We start from the raw sequence: 24,261 nt of genomic DNA on the forward strand, positions 1-24,261 counted from the left end.
TTCATTTGTCCCGAGGAACAGCAATGTGCCACACATGATGGAACAACTACAAGGGGACAGAGGATGGATCATAGGTGAGTGTGTTTTACACTTTTTCTGCACTCCAGGAACCAACTGATCCAACTATAGTTCCAGTGACTATGATGTACTGTTCACTGATGATGTTGTCTGCACTGCATAATGTCACTCTGACTTATTCTCTCTGGGGATGTGGGGTCTGTAGTCATTGAAACTGTTACATGAATTTCAGGTGCCATGTGCCATGATAACCAACATGGTGTACATTTCTGTTTACTCCGCCCAATGTTGGTTGTGGGGTGCCATTCATGCAATAAAGGTCTGATTTTGAATTTCACTGGCAAATGCTTTCACACTTACAATTGATTCAATATAATGACAGGGGACATAGAAATTGGTGTACATGTGTTTTAATAGTTGTCAGGGATGCATTGGTGCGCTTTACAGTGATAGGGAGTGGGCTGATGGTGGATGTCCATACTGGCTACATGGTCTCAGCGATTGGTGGCAGTGGATATATGTCCATCTGTAACTTGCAAGTTGTTGAGTTGGTAGCACAGTGGCACACTTGGGAGACAGTTCGTGTCAAAGTCACTTCTTTGAGGGTGTCTTGGTCTTGGCAGGTGTTCCAGTGCCATATCTGGGTCTGAGGGACCATTTGAGTGTCTGTTTCTGGGCTGTACGGGTAGGGGTGCTGGTCTCCTGTGTGTCCTTAGACAGTGACACCAGTCTAGATGCTGCTGCAGATGATGATGGCTGGTCTGTGTCCTGAGCAGTGGTAGGGGCTTCCTGGTTTGTGAGGGTCTCAGTCTGGGTTCGGTAGTGGTGCTGCAGCACCCCTGAAATAGTGGCCATGGTGGCATTGAGTTGTTATTACTTCTCCATGGTCTCTTGATGTTGGGCTATCTGCAGCCTTTGACTCTGCTCCAGGGTGGCCAGGATCTGGGCCCATCCTGTCTTGGGTATGGTGGTATGCTTCCAGGACCTCTGAGATCACCTCCTGGGCTACAGCATCCATCCTTTGGCCTCCCCCTGTGCCACTGAAGCCCTCACACTGGGCCTAGCCCCCTGTGCCTGTGTCCCCTGCACAGATATTTCGGTATCACTTGCACTGGGGCCATCGTCATCCTGCCTGTTGGTAGATGGAGACTGTGTCCTCTGTACTTGTGTTCCACCAGTCTGTGGCCGGCATACAGTGGACTCGGGTCGATTGGCATGTGCAGATGTTGGTGGTTGGGTGGTAGGGGTGTCAGTAGTGTCCTGGGTAGGGCTACTGGAGGGTGGCAGTCCAGGACTGTGTGACGGACCAGGATAATCTTCAGTGTCCCTCTCCAGTGTCCTGAGTGATGCCTCTATCTCCATGTGGGGCGCTGGCACTCCTTCGCCTTTCCGTCAGGGTGGCATGGTTGGTGGTGCCTGTGGGGGGAAATGGACATGTATGTTACATCTACTAATTCGGATGAGGGTGCACAGGCCAGGCCTATTTTGTGAAGTCTATCCCCTGTTGGGCCATGCAGGGACCTTTTGTGGGGTTGCCATTGCATTTTGCATGGGATGTAGTGGTGCATTGTGGGTGGTGTAGTGCCATTGTGATACCTTGCAGGGGTGGGTGGCTGTGCACAAGTGGAGGGTTGTGGGCATGTTGGTGGGTTTGTGGGCATGCAAGGTGACTGGATGTAGTGATTGAGACCAGGGTGGGGTGTGATCCTTGTGGTAGTTGGAGGGGTGAGGTGGTGCATACATTACAGGTGTGGTGGATATGGGGTAGTTGTAGAGTCCATTCCTACAGTGAGGCCCTCAAGGTGCAGGATGGCCAGAAACCTTTCTTCCCAGTCGGTGTATTTGGGGGGTGTAAATGAGGGTCCTCCCCCAGTCTTTTGGACCGCAATGTGGTGCCTCGATGCCATGGACCTCACCTTCCCATGCAGGTCATTCCATGTCTTGCGGATGTCATCCTTCGTGTGTGGATGGACCTTGTTCACTATAGTCTGCCATAACTCCATCTTCCTGGCGATGGGTGTTTGCTTGACCTGTGCTCTGAAGATATGTGGCTCAACCTTGAGTATCTCATCCACCATTGTTCTTAGCTCACTTTGTCTGAAGTGTGGATGCTTAGGGGGTGCCATGGTGTGTGTTGTGGATGCTGTGTTGTGTGGATTTTGGTGAGGGTGCTGTTGGGTGGTTGGGTGTATGAGTTGTGTGATGTGGTGTTCAGTGTCTGCATCTAGTGTTGTCAGTCTGGCTTATCCTATTGGTGATGCAAAGGATTGTGGGGGGTGTCTGTGCGTGTTTTATGGTGTTGTGGATGTGTGTCAGGTGTGTGGGTTTCAAACTTGCCAATGTGTACATTTCTTGCTGTTGGGTCCCATTGCTGGCCGTGGTGGTCTATACTGCCAATGGTTGTTCGGCTTCCACTAACCGCCGCAGTGATTTGTGCATCATTATTTGGAGGGTGGGGGATTTATGTGCTTGGCGGTGGTGGGGTGGGGTGTGCAGCCTTTCTGCCTACAAGGCCCTGGCAGTGGCTGGTGGTTGCAGAAATTTTGGCAGTTTCTGTTTTTGGCATCTTTATATGGTGGGGTTCTGTTCACCGCCAATGGTAGTCTTCTGTTCGCCGTCGCCACGGCGGCAGACGGTATTTCCCGCCATGTTCATAATGACCCCCTTAATCACAAATCAATTACATTATATCACAAACACTGCTATATACCATGAACAATTTAACACTAAATCAAATACCATAAAGTTTCAAAGCCTTATTACAATTCCAAAATTAATGTCACATAAATAATGCACAAAACTAAGTTATAAACATATATAAAAAACATATGCTGAATGAAACGTCTGAAAATATTTAGGGCCTAATTACAAGTTTGGCAGTCAGACTGCCAGACTGCCAAAGTGGCGGCTGCCAATAGACCGCCATGTTGGGTGTCACAGACTGCCTTATTATGAGTTACACAGCCAAGACCGCCAAAACCCAGCCAAAAAACCTGCTGGAGCCTAAACATCATTAATAAAAGTGTGCTACTAAAACAAAATGAAATAAAGTGTTTAAAATCTGTGCTGCTGAAAACGTGTGTTTTAGAACGTGTGCTTTAAAAAACATGAACATTCTCGTGGCAACCTTAAATTTAGTTCGATAATAATAATAAATAACTGTCTACTGAAATTTATTTTGTGTGTGCATAATTAATATGTACTAAAATAATTAATGGTTTGAAAATCTCAACTATTAATAATTTAAAATTAGTTTTAAAAAGGCATCATGTTGGAAATTGCAGTAGCTGCAATGTTTAAAATGCTAAAGTTGTGAATTTATTTTTCTAAGCACTGTGGAAAGGTATGTTCCAGAGCTGTAACATTTTGTCTGGCTTCCTGAAGATAACATGTTCTCATGAACAATGACTTACTTGCTTTATATATAGGCGTGTGTGTAATCTGCAACATTTGTGTTTTGATGCAGAAACTGGCGACAGCATTAAGAAAGGATGAAGTAATGGTGAATGCAGAATATGAAGAAACGTTACAGCTGAGAACATGGAGAAGAGCTAATAGGCTCTGCCCTAAACCACCCCATAAACTGACCAATAGAATTTTGGTTTGTTGCTTTCTAGCAGTTTAATATAACAGAATTAGGTGATGTAAGTTCAGATGTCTTCTGTTCCTGTGTTCCTTGCAACTCTCAGCTGTTTTGCTGATTTCTGACTCTGTTAGTGTAATAATGTGCTGGAGGGGGCTTTGTGCCCAGAGTACTTCATCCTGCCAAGGACTGGGGTAGTGGATGACTTTCTCCACTGGTTCTGGAGGGGGCTTTGTGCCCAGAGTGCTTCATCCTGCTAAGGACAGAGGTAGTGGATGCCTTTCTCCATTGGTTCTGGAGGGGGCTTTGTGCCCAGAGTGCTTCATCCTGCTAAGGACAGAGGTAGTGGATGTGAATCTCCACTGGTTCTGGATGGGGCTTTGTGCCCAGAGTGCTTCATCCTGCTCGTGGCAGCCTCAGTAGCGTCGGAGCTTTCGGCGCTCATTGGCCTGCGGTGCTGGTGGCGGCGGTGTCCTGTGAAGCGGTGCTGGTGGCGTCCTTGGCAGCGGTGCTGGTGGTGGCGGTGTCCTGTGAAGCGGTGCTGGTGGCAGCGGTGTCCTTGGCAGCGGTGCTGGTGGCGGGGTGTCCTGTGAAGCGGTGCTGGTGGCGGCGTTGTCCTGTGAAGCAGTGCTGGTGGGCGGCGGTGTCCTTGGCAGCAGTGCTGGTGGTGGCGGTGTCCTTGGCAGCGGTGCTGGTGGCGGCGGTGTCCTGTGAAGTGGTGCTGGTGGCGGCGGTGTCCTTGGCAGCGGTGCTGGTGGCAGTCTTGTCCACCTTGCAGATTTGCGGCGACTTGCCTTTCTTTCTATGCCCCTTCCCCACCTTGGATGGTGGCGCAACTGTCTTCACACTCCCTTCTCAGTACTCCTGGGTGAGCCATTGGTGGCAGGTGTTTTGCCTTTCTCCCTCCGGGCAGTGGCCAACTTTTTATGCTTCTGAGGTGGGGGACTGTCCATGGTCTGGCTTCTTGGCACACTGTCTGCCCTGCTGCTTGGTGCACTCCAGAAGCCGGTTACTGCTGGCACCACTGTTCCCGGTGATGTGGTGGCTGAGGTGCTGGGTTGGGACCTCGAAAGGCGGGCCCTAGGGGACTGAAGGGGTGGGGGAGATGAGGGGAAGAGGTCAAGGTTGGACAGGAAACGTTTTTTGGACACACTGGGACGAGTAGATGGAGGGGGTTTGGGAGTGGAGGAAGAGGTAGTGGTTGTAGGAGATGTACATTTGCTGACTTTGGGTGAAGGTGCATGGGCTGGAGGCTGTCGTGAGGTGGATGGCTGTTGGGTGGGTGTGAGGCTGCGTTTGTGTACCTTGGGAGGTGGGCTCACAGACACACTGGGAGAGGACATAGGGGATATGTGAATGGTAGTGGGGTGGTGAGTGCACATGAGCGGTGTGTGGTGATGGATGTGCTGGTGATGGACGTAGTGGTTGAAGATGAAGTGCATGCAGGTGTGAGTGGAGACGAGACAGGGAGGGAGGAGGGGGACACAGTGGAGGCAGTGGATGTTGGTATGTGTGCATTGGTATGATGCTTGTGTGAGTGCCTGTGGGATGTGTGGTGCTTATGTCTGCCAGAGCTTCCCTTGTGTGTTGAGGTGTGTGCATGCTGGTCTGAGGGTGTGCTTGGGATAGGCTGAGGTACAGGTGTTTGGGTCTGGTTGGAGGAAGTTGGAGGGGGGAAGCTGGAAACAGGGACAATGGCTGCCATCAGTGCTGAGGCCAGAGTCTGAAAAGCTCGCTGTTTGGCTGCCTGACCAGAATGAATGCCCTCCCGGTATGCATTTGTCTGTTGCAACTACCTCTCTACACCCTGGATGGTATTCAGAATGGTAGATTGCCCAACAGTGAGGGATCTGAGGAGGTCAATGGCCTCCTCACTGAGGGAAGCAGGGCTGACAGGGGCAGGGTCTGAGGTGCATGGGGCGAAGGAGATGCCCACCCTCCTGGGTGAGCGGCCACGGGGCACACGCTGAGGGGCTGCTAGGAGGGCGGTGCTGGTAGGGGGGGTGGCGGCTTTACCTGTAGGTGCGGGGGGCACTGAGGGTCCCGCCACCGCAAGGGAGCTCCCATCAGAGGAGGAGTCGGTGTCGCTGGTCCCAGATCCTGTCCCTGCCGTGGAGCTCCCCTCGCCCTTCGTCCCACTGGTGGCTTCAGACTCCATTGTGTCACCCTCCAGGGCCATGTAGGATGCAGCTCCCTCTTGCCCCGGTGCCACTGCTCCTCCGCCTGATGATGCCAATGCACACAAGAACAGAGAGACCACAAAAAGGGGGGGAAGACAGAAGAAACACATGTTCAGTGCATGCAATGCCGCTACCGTTGGTGGACACTACAGACACAGAAGCCCCCTTCACTACGCCGTGCACTTTGAGTTCCCTAATTAATTACAGGGACATGGGTTACAAGGCCTATGCCCCATTGCTGCACACATGGAAGTCACAGGAGCCTGACTAGGTGTAGTTGGCTCTGAACACAGGTGGGGTGGGGTGCCACATGGCCTGCCTTACGAAGGGACCTTGCCTACTAAACTTGCCCTGGCCTAGGGGAACCCACAGCCCACCTCCCCACGCAGACACCTCCAATGCGCGCTGAATCAGCTGAATGAGAGTGTACTCACCCCCTTGTGGCTGCTGTGATGCCCTCAAGCGCCCATCCAATTCCGGATATGCCACAGCCAGATCCGGAACCTCAGGGAGGAGTTGGGAGGCCATCCCCAGCTGGGCCTCTGCCGTCTTCTTGCTCCAGCGGCGAATGTCCTCCCATCTTTTACGGCAGTGGGTGCTCCGTCTGTGGTGGACACCCAGGGTCCGGACTTCCTTGGTGATGGCATGCCAAATATTCTTCTTCTGGTGGGCGCTGACCTACAGAAATAGTACAGGGGAAAAGGAGAAGATATAACCGTCCGCACCGTCACAGTCATTGGTCCGCATCCCTACCCTTGCCATGACGCACATCCACTCACCGTCGTTTCATGCACGCCTCATTCTCCCCCCCACTCCACACAGGCATTGCCCATACAGCATGCTCACAGTGTACTTATCTGTTTGTCTGGAGGACCGTAGAGTAGCATGTACTGGGGGAGGACCCCATCCACTGGTTTCTCCAACTCCTGCATGCTGGAGGCAGGGGCCCTTTCCCCAGACACATGAGCCATGGTCTCTTCCAGACGGAGGTCACAGCAGCACTTGCAGTGTAGGTCCTCTCCTGTCGAAGATCAGGTATCAAGTGACTGAACAGAGAGAAAATGGTGGTCACGTCTGCGGCGGTGCGTACCGGCACCGCCGGCGTACATCGTCATCGTCATTGGCTCCTGGACCCATAGGGTCCAATGTTAACCAATGCAGGATTGCGCCGCGGTCTTCGACTGCCTACCGCGATGGTGTACAACGCCAGCGCAGTTACCTCATATCCCCTTGTCCCACATTACAGGTCAGGCAGCCGCCTTTCAGGGGGCCACATGGCATTAATTTTAAATGCGTCACACACATCTAGGCCTTGCATACACACCAAGACAGACACACAGCGGATTTTAAATATTGTGGAATAAAGTTTTGTTTTCGTACCTCAGTGTTGGCTGACTCTCTGCTCGCTGTTCTCCTCCATGGATCAAGTCCGCTGGGGCAGGTGAGGAGATGGCGGCATCCTCCGGTGTACAGACCGCTGGTGGACCTGTCGACAATGGAAGAGCGACATGTAATTCTCACCTACAGACTGGACCGTGCCACAATCCATGACCTGTGTGCCCAGTTGGAGCCAGACCTGATGCCAGCTATCCGCTATCCCACAGGAATCCCCCCTCTAGTGCAGGTCCTGTCAGTATTCCATTTCCTGGCAAGTGGGTCTTTTCAGACGACTGTGGCCATAGCATCAGGGATGTCCCAGCCTATATTCTCCAACGTGTTGTCCAGAGTGTTGACTGCCCTGCTGAAACACATGCGCAGCTACATCGTTTTCCCTCAAGTGGAGGATTTGCCTACTGTGAAAGGTGACTTCTATGCCCTGGGACATATCCCCAACAGGATAGGTGCCATTGATGAGACACATGTGGCCTTGGTCCCCCACCCGCAGGAGTGAACAGGTGTACAGAAACCAGAAGAGTTACCATTCGATGAATGTGCAGATGGTGTGTTTGGCCGACCATTACATCTCCCATGTGAATGCCAAGTTGCCTGGCTCAGTGCATTACGCCTACATTCTGAGGAATAGCAGCATCCGTTATGAGATGGAGCAACTCCAGAGGCACCGTATGTGGCTATTAGGTGAAGACATGGACCCTATACAGCGTGACTAGGTGTCTGGGTCTGGGGATATCCCTAAGAGTTAGTGTGTGTCTAACAGATTTCCCTCGACATTTGCAGGTGACTCTGGTTACCCCAACCTGTCATGGCTACTGATCCCAGGGAGGAATCCCAGGACAAGGGCAGAGGAACGCTACAATGAGGCCCATGGGCGAACTAGGAGGGTTATAGAGAGGACCTGAAGGCCAGGTACCGGTGCCTCCATATGACAGGTGGATCCCTATTCTACTCACCAAAGAAGGTGTGCCAGATCATCGTGGCCTGCTGTATGCTACACAACTTGGCTTTGCGACGACAGGTGCCTTTTCTGCAGGAGGATGGTCGAGATGGAGGTCTTGTGGCAGCTGTGGAGCATGTGGACAGTGAAGACGAGGAAGCAGAAGAAGAGGATATCGACAACAGAAACACAGTGATTCATCAATACTTCCAGTGAGACACAGGTAATAAGACATCACTGCCTGCTCCCTTGTTCTACCTCTCATCTGTCTGTCACTTTCACCCAGTATATGGACCCTGAGTTGTCACTGTCCCTTTCAATTTCACAGATGTGGGTCCCACTGTGTGACATCTGCTTTGTTTCCTCATGGACTAGAGCTGTGTGACATAGGTATGTTGACAATACAGTGATTATAGCATTTTTCCACAGTTATTGCAAATACACATTTTCGAAAGCAGAGATTGACTCCAGATAGTTTTGTGATTTACGGGTGTTTATTTAAGTGCTAAATAGTGGAGGGTGTGGTAAAATGGTCAGGGGTGATGGTGGAGGAATGTCCATGGCAGAGTCCAGTCTATTTGTCCACAGGGGCATAGGAAGTGGAGCCGGGGCAGTTGATGGATGGACAGGGTGACAAAGTGGGACAAAAGGATGACAATCAGGGTGGTCTCATTTCTTGGCAGTGGTCTTGGCATTGTTCTCTGTCTTTGTCCTGGATCTCAGGGACCGATGCGGGGTGGTTCTCCATCTGCAGGGGGTGGGGTGCTGGTATTGTGGTCCTGTGGCGGAGCCTCCTGTCCACTAGCGACGGTGGAGGTGGTGGGCAGTTCATCGCCCAGGCTAGTGTCAGGGGCCCCTTGTTGTGCCACAGTGTCCCTCCCTGTGTTGACGAGTTCCTTCAGCACCCCTACATTGGTGCCCAGGGTGGTATTGATGGATTTGAGTTCCTCCCTGAACCCCAAATACTGTTCCTCCTGCAGCCGCTGGGTCTCCTGAAACTTGGCCAGTACCGTTGTCATCGTCTCCTGGGAATGATGGTACGCTCCCATGATGTTGGAGAGGGCCTCGTTGAGAGTGGGTTCCCTGGGCCTGTCCTCCTCCTATCGCACAGCATCCCTCACAGTTCCCCTGTGTTCCTGGGCCTCTGTCCCCTGAACCATGTGCCCACTGTCCCCAGGTCCCTGGTGCTGTTGGGGTGGTGGGTTAGCCTGGGTTCCCTGTAGTGGTGGACACACTGCTGCTTGACGTATCCTGGGGACAAAGGTATGGGCCCACTGGGTGGGTGCTGTGCTGGTGTTTCCAGAGGGGGGAGGCTCTGTTGTGGCTTGTGCCAGTGTGAGGGGAACTGACTGTCCCGAGGTCCCTGATGGGCCGGCTGGTCATCTAGATCCAGTTGGACAGAGCTTCTGTCATCAGTGTATGCCTCTTCTGTGGGGGAGTGGACATGTCTGGGACCTCCTGTCCGGTGACGTTGAGTAGGGGTCCTGCAAGGGTGTAAAGGCATGATTATTGTATCTGTGTGTGCCATGGTGTGCAATGGGTAGGTGACCCTGTACCCCAGTGCTTGCATTCTTGTGTAGGACCTTGTGTGCTAATTGTTTAGGGGTCACAGACCTGTGTGGGTATGTGCAGTGGCCATGCATTGGTGATGGGTGTCCATGCTTTGTTGTTGCATGCGTGGCTTGGTGTTGGGATGTGTGGTTTGTGATAGTGGGACATCTGTGAGGAGTTGGAGTGATGGGGGTGAGGGCAAGGGTGGGGGTATGTGATAGCATGCAGGTATGGTGGGGGATGAAGTAGTTAAAGATTTGACTTACCAGAGTCCATTCCTCCAGCTACTCCTGCGAGGCCCTCAGAATGTAGTATAGCCAAGACCTGCTCCTCCCATGTTGTTAGTTCTGGGGGAGGAGCTGGGGTTCCGCCACCAGTCTTCTGAACTGCAATCTGGTGTCTTGAGACCACGGAACGTACCTTCCCCCGTAGGTCGTTCTACCTCTTCCTAATGACATCGCTAGTTCTTGGGTGCTGTCCTACTGCGTTGACCCTGTCCACGATTCTGCGCCATAGCTCCATCTTCCTAGCTATGGTGGTGTGCTGCACCTGTGATCCGAATAGCTGTGACTCTACCAGGATGATTTCCTCCACCATGACCCTGAGCTCCTCCTCAGAAAACCTGGGGTGTCTTTGCGGTGCCATGGGGTGGTGTGGGTGATGTGTGGGGTGGTGTGTGTTGTGATGTGTGGGGTGATGTTTAGAGGTGTGTGGTGTTTTGTGTGTGGATTTTGTGTGAGTGATGGTGTTGAGTGCCTGTGGATGCTAGTTTGTAGGTGGTGGTGTCTCTCTCTGGCCTTCTGTCGCAATTGTGGTCAAAAGGGTTTGTGTGTGTGTGTTTTACATTGTATTGGGTGTGTGGGTGTGGTGTGTGTATGTGTATCAGATGTGTGTATTTTGAATTGTCCAATGTGGTAGTGTTTTGTAAATGTGTGTGTATTTGAGCGCCAATGGATTACCGCAGTTGAAAGACCGCCGCGTGGATTCGTGGGTCGTGACAGTGTGGGCGTATTCCGGTTGGTGTGACGGTGGAGGCTTTGTTATCGCCAGTTTATCACTGACCTTTGGTGTGGCGGATTTCTGTGGGTGTCTGGATTTTGGCGGATTCCGAGCTGGGGGTCGTAATAGCTGTGGTGGAATTCCGCAGCCACGGCGGTGTGTTGGCGGTCTTCTGCACGGCGGTAAGGGGCATTTACCGCCAATGTTGTAATGACCCCCAAAGTCCGTTCCATGGCATTCAGGCACCAGCTTCTGGCCATGAAGACCTGCGGTGGTCCCCCACCTCCTCCCTAACAGCTCACATCATTTGAGGAGAAGATCTTGGCCATCCTGCATCCTGAGGGCTTGACAGGAATACCTGGGGGGAGTTGAGTCGAGCAAGTCACAATAATAAAAATGGCACACAAATGTATTCCCATGCATGCTCACTAATCGCCTTTGCCCACCCTCACTGTCAACCCACTTACCAACCCAGTCAACACCTGTCCAAAGACCACTGTCTGCCTTCTCACATGGGAAATAGGCTCACCTGCGGAACCTCATCTCTGTATACTGTGTGTAGCACAGGGAAATGACAGCACCACAATTCCCATCAGACACTGTTCTACCATTACCAAAGCCAGAACATTGTACCACACTCAAAATGACCTTGTCCTGCAAGTCCCTTGTGAACGGTACTCACCTGAAAGGAGGAGAAGTGTATAGTCTGTGGGAGTAGGTCAGGCACTGACAGGAATGCCTAGGCCAGGGGGCAATACTAGTATCACCCCCCAGCCAACACAGTGTACCCTGATACAAAACACCCCTCTCCCTCCACTCACCCACTGAACTGTACTCACCTGACAAGAGGATAACTCTACATTGTGTGGGAGTAGGTCAGGCACTGACAGGGATGCCAAAGCCTGGGAGCAATACTAATGTCACTCCCCCTAGCCAACACGAGGTACCCTGATACAAAACACCCTTCTCCCTCTACTCACCCATTGAACTGTACTCACCTGACAGGAGGATAACTCTACAGTGTGTGGAAGTTGGTCAGGCACTGACAGGAATGCCAAGGACAGGGGGCAATACCAGTGTCACCCCCCAAACAACACAGTGTACTTTGATACAAAACACTCTTCTCCCTCTACTCACCCATTGAACTGTACTCACCTGACAGGAGGGTAACCCTATAGTGTGTGAGAGTAGGTCATGCACTGACAGGAATGCCAAGGCCAAGGGGCAATACTAGTGTCAGCCCCGAGCCAACACAATGTATCCTGATACAAAACACTCTTCTCCCTCTACTCGTCCATTGAACTGTACTCACCTGAAAGGAGGACAACTCTACACTGTGTGTGTGTAGCACAGGGAGAGAAGTGTCTAGAACTCATAGGAGGATCCCTTACTCTCACTCTAAGCAGCAGTCCACTGTACAACTGTCAAAATGCCTTTTCCTGGGAATACACATGAGGCACACACACCAGGGTGAGTCATATTGAACAACTACATGTAGTACAGGGAGTTACATGATTGCTAAGGCCTTGAGCTCTGGCTACCCAAGACAGTGACCCAGGTGAATCTGCAAATGTTCAAATAACCTTGTTGGTATACTTCCTATGGAAGTAAACTCACATCAGAGGAAAGACAATGTGAACTTTGAGTTGTGATGTGAGGAAAATCACTATAAATCCCAGGAGGGCCAGGTAATGCAACCCCAAACACCAGGCCAGTGTCCATATGACATTGTTCCACTGTACATGAACCCACTAATGAACTTGACACGCCTGGGAGGGACAAGGATACAGGTCATGGTACACCCTTTGATGTGGCCACACACCTAGATCCATCTTTAGATAATATGCCAAGATGAAAATAGTGTAGACAGAAATGACAGCTCAAAATGTCTGGTAAGAACATTTAAGACAGATCTAAGGCAACAAGATGTGGCATCTGTATGGCATTGACACTAGTCACATCCACAATGCTCTTGGCACAGGATGACAACTATCACTTTTTATCCAAGGTTCTGCCAATGCCTGCATGACAGACAACTAGGTCTCAAGATGACTGAAACAACATCCTTCCCAGCAACTGTTCTGCCTGCACTGCTGATCAGTCCATTACCATCCCTCTGACAGTTAATAATTCCAGACACTCGGAGGCCAGGTCACTGAACTGGAATTGGTATGTGACTCCAATGTCAGGTAATTACAAATGAGAAGATGTGTATCTGTCACATAAGGGGAATCAGCAGATCCAATGTGAACAAGGCTCTAGCGCAATGTCACGGTCAACTATTGGAGGTAGATGTCACAATACAGTTACTAACATTGTCTCCCTCACATCAACAGGTTGAGTTGCCACACCAGCTACCAATACCACTGAGGAGACTGCCACCCTCATGGATGAAGCCCTCAGTGAGGATACCATTCCTGGACCGCTGGATGTTGAGGTCTGTCCTTGCACATCCTGGCAACCTGGTCAGATGACACTGGTCAGCCTCAGCCTGACCATATCAAGTCCTCCCAGCCCCATGGCCTCTGCATCGCAGGCAGCCTGTGGCCCCCAAACCTGTGTCCCCAGGACAGTCACCAACATCTTGTGCCTCCCAGTCCAGGTTCCTGAGCCACAGCCAGCCAACTTCTAAAATGAAGGACCTGGAACCAGTCGAAGGGGGCAGGCTGCACCAAGGGCACAGGCACATCGGGATAGGGTGAGTGGGAGGGATGGTGTGGCACAGTAACAAGAGGCTGCTGGTGATGCCCCTGGCCAGGATACCATCAGCCACATCTTGGGAGCCTACCAACATTCCCAAGGCGTGATGGGTCAGGTACAAACCAAACTCAGGGAAATCAATGAGCTACAGAGGGATTTTCATTGGGAAATGCGCAAACAGTGAGAGGCCCACAATACCAATATGGCCTCCCCAACAGAGGTGCTGAGGGACATCAACACGAGCCTGAGCAGAGATTGACAATAACATCCCACCCATTTACACCAGGCCCTTCATCAGTGCCAGCCACTGGAAGGAAGGCCCTGCTAGGGGAATCACCCACCTCAGTCACCCCTGCCTCTGTAGTTACTGAACCGCCCGCAAGCAAGGACATCCGGCCAAGCGTCCAGGAGCTGCGGATGGCAAGACACCGACCACTGCCACCAAGTGACCACTTCCTGATGTCACTTCTTTGTGAGCCACAGATTCAGGCGATCATTACAACATTGGTGGTAAAAGCTGCTTACCGCCATGCAGAAGACCGCCAACACACCGCCGCGGAATTCTGCCACATCTATTATGACCCACAGCACGGAATCCGACAATATTCAGACACCCACACAAGACAGCCACGCCAAAGGTCAGTGATAAACTGGCGAAAACAAAACCTTCACCGTCACGCCAACAGAAATACGCCCACACTATCACGACCCACGAATCCACGTGGTGGTCTTTCAACCGCGGTATTCCATTGGCGGTACACACCGCCGTGCTCAAAATACACACACACTTCCAAAACACAGCCACATTGGACAATTCGAAATAAACACACCTGATACACATACACACACCACTCCCACACACCCAATAGAATATAAAACACACACCTACATCACCCACAACCCCCTACGACCACAATTGAGAAAAAAGCACAGAGAGAGACACCACCATCAACAATACTAGCATCCACAGGCACACAACACCATCACCCACAGAACTTCCATGCACCTCACACAACACACCACTACATATCAGCACACTTATCACCACACACACCACCCCACACATCACCCACACCACCCCATGGCACGGCAAAGACACCCCAGGTTCTTGGAGCATGAGCTCAGGGTCATGGTGGAGGAAATCATCCGGGTAGAGCCACAGCTATTCGGATCACAGGTGCAGCACACCTCCATTGCAAGGAAGATGGAGCTATGACGGAGAATAGTGGACAGGGTCAACACAGTGGGACAGCACCCAAGAAATCGGGATGACATGAGGAAGAGGTGGAACGACCTACGAAGGAAGGTGCGTTCCGTGGTCTCAAGACACCACCTTGCAGTTCAGCGGACTGGCGGCAGACCCCCCACCTCCTCCCCGAAAACAAACAACAAGGGAGGAGCAGGTCTTGGTGATTCTGCATCCTGAGGGCCTCGCAGGAGTAGCTGGAGGAATGGACTCTGCTAAGTCAAATCTTAACTATTACATCCCCCACCCTACCTGCATGCCATCACATACCCCCACCCTTACCCCCATCACTCTAACTCCTCACAAATGTCCCAACATCACAAACCGCATATCTTAACACCAAGCCCTGCATGCAACAACAAAGCATGGACACCCATCACTAAAGCATGTCCACTGCACATACCCATACACCCACCTAAACCATCCTCACACAAGGTCCCACACAGGAACGCAAGCACTGGGGTACACGGTCACCCACACATTGCACACCATGGCACACACAGATGTAATAAAAATTATTTTATACCCCTGCAGGACCCCTACCCAACGGCACCGGACAGGAGGGTCCACACATGTCCACATCACCAACAGAATCAGTCAATCAATCAATCAATCAATCATTCGCATTTATAAAGCGCGCTACTCACCCATAAAGGGTCTCAAGGCGCTGGGGGGGGGGGTCAGTGCTTGAAGAGCCAGGTCTTGAGCTGCCTTCTGAAGGAGAGGTGTTCAGGTATGGCGCGAAGGTGGCTGGGCAGAGAGTTCCAGGTCTTCGCTGCCAGGAAAGAGAAGGATCTTCCTCCGGCGGTGGCTTTGCGGATGCGGGGTACGGCTGCCAGGGCCTGTCCGGCGGATCGTAGAGTGCGCGGAGGAGTGTAGAAGGAGACGCGGTTGTTGATGAGTTTGGGTCCGAGGTTGTGAAGGGCTTTGTGTGCGTGGGTGAGGAGTCGGAAGGTGATCCTCTTGTTGACGGGGAGCCAATGGAGTTTTTTCAAGTGTTCTGAGATGTGGTGGTGGCGAGGGATGTCCAGGATGAGTCTTGCGGCAGCGTTCTGGATCCGTTGGAGTTTCCTCAGCAGCTTGGTGGTGATGCCCGCGTACAGGGTGTTCCCGTAGTCCAAGCGACTGGTGACGAGGGCGTGGGTGACAGTCTTCCTGGTGTCGGTGGGGATCCAGCGGAAGATCTTGCGGAGCATGCGTAGGGTGTTGAAGCATGCTGAGGTCACTGAGTTCACCTGTCTGGTCATGGTGAGGGATGAGTCCAGGATGAAGCCGAGGTTGCGTGCGTGGTCGGTGGGTTGGGGAGTGCTGCCTAGGGCGGGGGGCCACCAGGAGTCGTCCCATGCGGTGGGGGTGGGGCCGAGGATGAGGACCTCCGTCTTGTCGGCGTTCAGTTTCAGGCGGCTGTCTGTCATCCAGTTCGCCACTTCCTTCATTCCTTCATGAAATCTGGTCCTAGCTGAGGTGGGGTTGTTTGTGAGGGATAAGATGAGCTGGGTGTCGTCGGCGTATGATATTAGGTTGAGTCCGTGTTTGCGTGCGATGTTCGCCAGGGGGGTCATGTAGATGTTGAAGAGAGTGGGGCTGAGGGAGGATCCTTGAGGTACGCCGCAGATGATCTCCGTGGCTGTGGATCTGAAGGGGGGCAGGTGGACTCTCTGAGTCCTTCCGGAGAGGAAGGAGATGATCCATTCGAGGGCCTTGCCTCTGATGCCGGCGTTGCTGAGGCGTCGTATCAGGGTGCGGTGGCAGACCGTGTCGAAGGCTGCGGAGAGGTCCAGGAGTACGAGGGCCACGGTCTCACCCTTGTCGGTCAGGGCTCTGATGTTGTCCGTGGCTGCGATGAGGGCGGTTTCGGTGCTGTGGTTGGTCCTGAAACCGAACTGTGTGGGGTCGAGGGAGTCGTTGGTTTCGAGGGCGTTGGTGAGTTGAGTGTTGACAATTTTCTCAATCACTTTGGCGGGGAACGGCAGGAGAGAGATGGGCCGGACGTTTTTGAGTTCGGTGGGGTCTGCTGTGGGTTTCTTTAAGAGGGCGTTGAGCTCTGCTTGTTTCCAGCTCTCCGGGAAGGTGGCGGTGGTGAGGGAGGCGTTGATGACATCTCGGAGGTGCGGTGCGATGATGTCGTCGGCTTTGTTGTAGATGTGGTGCGGGCAGGGGTCCGATGGGGATCCGGAGTGGATCGAGTTCATGATGCGGGTGGTCTCCTCGGTGGTGGTTGGGCTCCAGGTGAGGATGGTGGCGATGTCGGTAGCGGGTTCCGGGGGGGGGTTCGCGTCGGTGGTCGGGAAGCTGTTGTATATGTCGGTGATCTTGTGGTGGAAGAAGGTCGAGAGGGAGTCGCAGAGGTCCTGTGATGGAGGGATGGAGTTGTTTTCTGCGTCCGGGTTGGAGAGCTCTTTGACGATGCCAAATAGTTCCTTGCTGTTGTGGGCGTTGTTGTCAAGTCTGATCCGGTAGGCTGTTTTTCGTGCGGCGCGGAGGCGTTGGTGGTGTTGGCGGGTGGCGTCCTTGAGAGCTGACATGTTCTCTTCGGTCTGGTTGAGGCGCCACGTCTTCTCGCGGGCGCGGCATTCTTTCTTGGAGTCCTTGAGGTCGGGGGTGAACCAGGAGTTTTTCTTGTGGTTGTTGGTGCTGGCTTGAGTTTTCAGGGGGGCCAGGAGGTTGGCGCAGTCGGAGATCCAGTTGGTGAGGTTGTTGGCGGCTTCGATTGGGTCGGTGGTGCTGGTGGGTCGGTTCTGGGAGAGGGTTGATGCGAGCTGATCCGTGGTGATACGATTCCAGTGTCTTCTTGGTGGTTGCTGGGTGTGGTGGTGCACAGTGGTCTTCTTGAAGATGAAGTGGACGCAGCTGTGATCCGACCAGGTGAGTTCGGTGGTGTGGCTGAAGGTGATGTGTTTGCTGGAGGAGAAGATGGGGTCGAGCGTGTGTCCGGCGTAGTGGGTGGGGGTGTTGACTAGCTGATTCAGTCCCAGGTTGGTGAGATTGTCCAGTAAGGCGGTGGTGTTGTTGTCGGTGAGGTTCTCCAGGTGAAAGTTGAGGTCTCCTAGGAGGATGTAGTCGGTGGACGAGACTGCGTCAGGGTTGACGAAGTCTGCGATGTCTTCGCTGAACTTGGTGCGGGGTCCTGGTGGTCTGTACATGAGGGTGCCTCTGAGGGTGGTCTTGGGGTCGCTGTGGATCGTGAAGTGGAGATGTTCGGCGTCGGGGAGTGAGTTGTCGGTGTCGGTTGAGATGCGGATGGAGTTTTTGTGTGCGATGGCGATGCCTCCTCCGATGCGGTTGGTGCGGTCTTTCCGGATGATTTTGTAGCCGTCGGGGATGGCTATGGCGATGTCGGGTGCCGAGGAGGGATTCATCCAGGTCTCGGTGAGGAAGGCGATGTCCGGGTTCGTAGAGTTGATGAGGTTCCACAGTTCCATGGCGTGCCTGTGGACGGATTGGGTGTTGACCAGGATGCAGTGGAGATTGCTTCCGGGGGAGTCGTTCTTGACGGGAGCGGTGTTGGTCCGTAGGCAGGTGAAGTGACAGTTGCTGCAGGTGAAGGGTCCGTGGGTCCGTTTGGGGGGGGCCCGGTAGCAGCACGGAGTGCGGCCGGGGTTGAGGTTGACGAGGGTGGCGGAGTCGTAGGTCAGGCGGGGGGCGCGGGGGCCAGGGGTTCGGGCGCTGTGCGCGGTCCAGGCGCGGACGGGCGAAGACGGGCTTGCCTTAGGCGTGCCCGCTGCGCGCGTCCGCTGCGCGGCCTCGCAGCGGCCGCCATTTAAGGGGTAGCCGGGGAGGCGGGGTCAGCTGGGAGGAGGGCGGGTAGGGTGAAAAAAGCGGCAAAAAAGCGGCGGGAAAAAGGCTCCGAAGGCGAGGAGGCCTAGAAAAATGGCGAAGTGCCGAAAGGCGCAGAAGAACAGGAAAAACAAGGGGGAGACGGCGGGAGGGCAAGGGGGACGGCACTCAGAAGATGCAGGCACTCGGGGATACAGAAGAAAACCAGGGGAGCGCGATCACACAACACAGGCACTCGGGGATACAGAAGGAAAAAAGGGGAGCGCGATCACACAGCACAGGCACTCGGGGATCCAGAAGGAAAAAAAGGGGAGCGCGAACAGAGACACACGGCAACACAGACACTCGGGGCACAGGCAGCGATGCAGGCAAAAGAGAAGGCAGAACAGGGGATCTGGATCTGGTGGCGCTGTGAGGACAGGGGAGCGACCTACCCTGCAGGACCCCTACCCAACGTCACCGGACAGGAGGGTCCACACATGTCCACATCACCAACAGAAGAGGCCGACAGTGATGACAGCACCTCTGTCCAACTGGATCTAGATGACCAGCCCGGCCCATCGGGGACCTCGGGACAGTCGGTTCCCATCACACAGTCACAGGCCACTACAGAGCTTCCCCCCTCTGGAAACACCAGCACTGCACCCACCCAGCGGGCCCATACCTCCGTGCCCAGGACACGTCAAGCAGCAGCGTGTCCACCACTACAGGGAACCCAGGATAACCCACCACCCCAACAACAACAGGGACCTGGGGGCAGTGGCAGTGGGCACACGGTCCAGGGGACGGAGGCCCAGGAACACAGGGGAACTAGGAGGGCTGCTGTGCGACAGGGTGAGGACAGGCCAAGGGAATCCACTCTCCACAAGGCCCTCTCCAACATCATGGGAGCCTACCACCACTCCCAGGAGACGATGGCAATGGTACTAGCCAAGTTTCAGGAGACCCAGCGCCTGCAGGAGAAACAGTATTTGGGCTTCAGGGAGGAACTCAGATCCACCCTGGGCACCATCGTAGGGGTGCTGAAGGAAGTACTCAACACCAGGAGGGACACTGTGGCACTACAAGGGGCCCCTGACACTAGCCTGGACGATGAACAGCCCACCACCTCTGCCGGTGCTAGTGGGCAGGAGGCACTGCCACAAGACCACCACACCAGCACCCCACCCCCTGCAGAGGGAGAACCACCTCGCAAACGGTCCCTGAGATCCAGGACAAAGACAGAGAACGATGCCAAGACCCGCACCAAGAAATGAGACCACCCTGAATGTCATCCTTCTGTCCCACTTTGTCACCCTGTCCATCCTTAAACTGCCCAATGCACCTGTGAGACTAATAGACTGGACTCTGCCATGGACATTCCTCCAGCATCACCCCTCACCATTTTGCAACCCCCTCCAATATTGAGCACTAAAATAATCACCCTTAAAGCACAAAACAATCTGGAGTCAGTCTGTGATTTTGGAATAGTGTATTAGCAATTACAATGTCAAAAAGCTCTTTCATTTGTAATGTCAACTTACCTATGTCACACAGCTGTAGTCCATGAGGAATCAAAGCAGATGTCACACTGTGGGACCCACATCTGTGAAATCGTAAGGGAAAATGACAACTCAGTGACTATACACTGGGTGAAAACGACAGACAGTAGAGAGGTAGTAGTGTTAAAGTACATGTAGTAGGCAGATTTGTATTCTTACCTGTTTCACTGGAAATATTGCTGGATCACTAAGTCCCTATTGTCCATGTCTTCTTCTTCTGCTTCCTCGTCTTCACTGTCCACAGGCTCCACAGCTGCAACAACACCGCCATCTGGACCATTCTCCTGCAGAAAAGGCACCTGTCGTCGCAAAGCTAAGTTGTGTAGCATACAGCATGCCACGATGATCTGGTACTCCTTCTTTGGTGAGTAGAATAGGGATCCACCTGCCATATGGAGGCACAGGAACGTGGCCTTCAGGAGGCCGAAGGTCCGCTCGATTATCCGCCGTGTTCGCCCATGGGCCTCATTGTAGCGTTTCTCTGCCCTTGTCCTGGGATTCCTCACTGGGGTCAGTAGCCATGACAGGTTGGGGTAACCAGAGTCACCTGCAAATGGCGAGGGACAACTGTTAGACACACGCTAATTCTTAGGGACATCCACAGACCCAGACAACCATTCCCACTGTCTTGCTTCCAGGTGCTCACCTAATAGCCACACACGGTGCCTCTGAACTCCATCACATAAGGGATGCTGCTATTCCGCAGGATGTAGGCATCATGCAGTGAGCCAGGGAACTTGGCATTAACATGGGAGATGTACTGGTCTGCCAAACATACCATCTGTACATTCATGGAATGGTAACTCTTCCGGTTTCTGTACACCTGTTCACTCCTGCGGAGGGGACCAAAGCCACATGGGTCCCATCAATGGCACCTATGATGTTGGGCATATGTCCCAGGGCATAAAAATCACCTTTCACTGTAGGCAAATCCTCCACCTGAGCGAAAACGATGTAGCTGCACATGTGTTTCAGCAGGGCAGACAACACTCTCTACAACACGTTGGAAAACATAGGCTGGGACATCCCTGATGCAATGGCCACAGTTGTTTGAAATGACCCACTTGCAAGGAAATGGAGCACTGACAGCACCTGCACTTGAGGGGGGATTCCTTTGGGATGGCGGATAGCTGACATCAGGTCTGGCTCCAGCTGGGTACACAGTTCCTGGATTGTGGCACGGTCAAGCCTGTAGGTGATGATCACATGTCTTTCCTCCATTGTCGCCAGGTCCACCAATGGTCGGTACACCGGAGGATGCCGCCATCTCCCCACATGTCCCAGCAGACAGTGCCTAGGGAGGACAACAGCGAGTACAGAGTCAACCAACTCAGAGGTACGTACCCACAGCTTATACAGAACACGAGTCATAATCCAAAAAGTGGCCTGCATGTGTGTTGAGTCTAGGCCTAGGTATGTGTGACACAGTTCAAAATGAAGCCATGTGGGCCCCTGAAATGGCGGCTGTCTGACCTCTAAAGTGGGACAATGGGATGTGAGGTAACTGCGCTGGCGTTGACACCGTCGCGCTAGGTGGTCGAAGACCGCGGCGCAATGCTGCATTGGTTAAAATTGGACCCTATGGGTCCCATGAGCCAATGATGATGTACGCCGACGGTGACGGTACGCACCGCCGCGGACGTGACTGCCATTTTCTATCTGTTCAATCACTCGACACCTGATCTTCGACAGGAGAGGACCTACACTGCAAGTGCTGCTGTGACCTCGGTCTGGAAGAGACAATGGCTTGAGTGTCTGGGGAAAGGGCCCCTGCCTTCACATCGGAGGAGTTGGAGAAACTCGTGGACGGGGTCCTCCCCCAGTACCTGCTACTCTACGGTCCTCCAGACAAACAGGTAAGTACACTGGGAGTATGCTGTATGGGCTATACCTGTGTGGAGTGGGGTGGATGTAAGAAGTGGGGGGGAGATTGCGGCATGCATGAAATGACGGTGAGTGCATGTGCCACATGGCAAGGGTAGGGATGGGGGCCAATGACTGTGACGGTGCAGTTGGTAATAAGTTTCTCTTCCCCCTGTACAATTCATGTAGGTCAGCACCCATCAGAAAAAATATATTTGGCGTGCCATTTCCAAGGACGTCTGGACCCTGGGGGTCTACCACAGACGGAGCACCCACTGCCGGAAAAGATGGGAGGACATTCGCCGCTGGAGCAAGAAGACGGAGGAGGCTCAGCTGGGGATGGCCTCCCAACGTGGGAGGGGTGCCCGTCGCACCATGACCCCCCTGATGTTCATGATCCTGGCGGTGGCATTCCCGGAGTTGGATGGGCGCTTGAGGGCATCACAGCAGCCACAAGTGGGTGAGTACACTCTCATCCTGCTGATTTTGCGCAGTGGAGGTGTCTGGGTGGGGGAGGTGGGCTGTGGGTTTCCCTGGGCCAGGGCGAGTTTCGTAGGCAAGGTCCCTCCATAAGGCAGGCCATGTGGCACCCCACCCAACCTCTGTAGAGTGCCAAGTACACCTAGTGATGAAAGAGTGCGGCGTAGTGCAGGGGGCTTCTGTGTCTGTCGTGTCCCCCAACGGTAGCGGTAATGTATGCACTCAACATGACTTTCTTCTGTCGTCCCCCCCTTTTTGTGGTCTCCCTGTTCTTGTGTGCATTAGCATCATCAGGTGGAGGAGCAGTGGCACCGGAGCACGAGGGGGCTGCATCCCACATGGCCATGGAGGGCCACACTACGGACTCAGACTTCACCCGTGGGATGGAGGGCGAGGGGAGCTCCACGGCAGGGAAAGGAGCTGAGACCAGCGACACGGACTCGTCCTCTGATGGGAGCTCCCTTGTGGTGGTGGCAACATCTGTGCCCCCCCATCTACAGGTACAGCTGCCCCCCCCCATACCAGCACTGCTCTCCCAGCAGCCCCTCAGCCTTTGCCCCGTGCCCGCTCACCCGGGAGGGTGAGCATCACCTTTGCCCCAGGCACCTCAGGCCCTGCCCCAGTCACCCCTGCTGCCCTCAGTGAGGAGGCCATTGACCTCCTCAGGTCCCTCACTGTTGGGCAGTCTACCATTTTGAATGCCATCCAGGGTGTAGAAAAGGCAGTTGCAACAAACAAATGCATTCCTGGAGAGCATTAATTCTGGTCAGGCGGCCCTTTAGCAAGCTTTTCAGACTCTGGCCTCAGCACTGATGGCAGCCATTGTCCCTGTCTCTAGCCTCCCCCTCCAACTTCCTCCACCCAGACCCAATCCCCTGTACCCCAGCCTATCACAAGCACACCTACAGACCAGCATGCACACACATCAACACACAAGGGAAGCTCTGGCAAACATAAGCACCACACATCCCACAGGCACTCACGCAAGCATCAGACACATGCAGACACACCAACATCCACTGCCTCCACTGTGTCCCCCTCCTCCTCATCTCCCTCCTCCCTCCCAGTCTTGTCTACACTCACACCTGCATGCACTACATCTACAGCCACTACTGCCATCACCAGCACACCCACCACCACACCCGCTCACGTGCAGTCACCACCCTACTACCATTCACACGTCCCCTGTGTCCCCTCCCAGTGTGTCTGTGACGCCACCTCCCAAGATACAGAAATGAAGGCCGCACACCCACCCAACAGCCATCCACCTCACAACAGCCTCCAGCCCCTGCACCTTCACCCAAAGTCAGCAAACGAACACCTCCTACAACCACAACCTCTTCCTGCACTCCCAAACCCCCTCCAGCTACCCGTCCCAGTGTCTCCCAAAAACTTTTCCTGTCCAACCTTGACCTCTTTCCCACACCTCCCCCACCCCGTCCGTCTCTTAGGTCCCGAACTAGCACCTCAGCCACAACATCTCCGAGACCAGTGGTGCCTGTAGTCACCGTAATCTGGAGTGCACAGGCCACCAGGTCAGCCAGTGTGGCACGGAGCCAAAGCACGGACAGTCCCCCACCTGTGAAGCATCAAAAGTTGGCCAGTGCCTGGCGGGAGAGGGGGAAGACTCCAGCCACCAAAGCCACTCCCAGGGGTCTCGGTGGGAGTGTGGAGTCAGCTGCGACACCTTCTAAGGTGGGGAAGGGCCACAAGAAACCAGGAAAGTCTGGGAAGAGCAGCACGGCGGAGGAGACCGCCATCATCCCCACTGGCCAGGAGGCCACAGCCATCATCCCCGCTGCCCAGGAGGCCACTGCCATCATACCCGCTGGCCAGGAGGCCACCGCCATCATCCCCGCTGCCCAGGAAGCCACCGCCATCATCCCCGCCAGGAAGCCACGCAATCATCCCCGCTGGGACAGAGAGGACCGCCAGCACGAGCCCCGCTGGGCTAGAGAGGACCGCCAGCACATGCCCTGCTGGGACAGAGA

Source organism: Pleurodeles waltl, chromosome 8 (genome assembly GCF_031143425.1).
Source record: "Pleurodeles waltl isolate 20211129_DDA chromosome 8, aPleWal1.hap1.20221129, whole genome shotgun sequence".
NCBI classification, from domain to species: Eukaryota; Metazoa; Chordata; class Amphibia; order Caudata; family Salamandridae; genus Pleurodeles; species Pleurodeles waltl.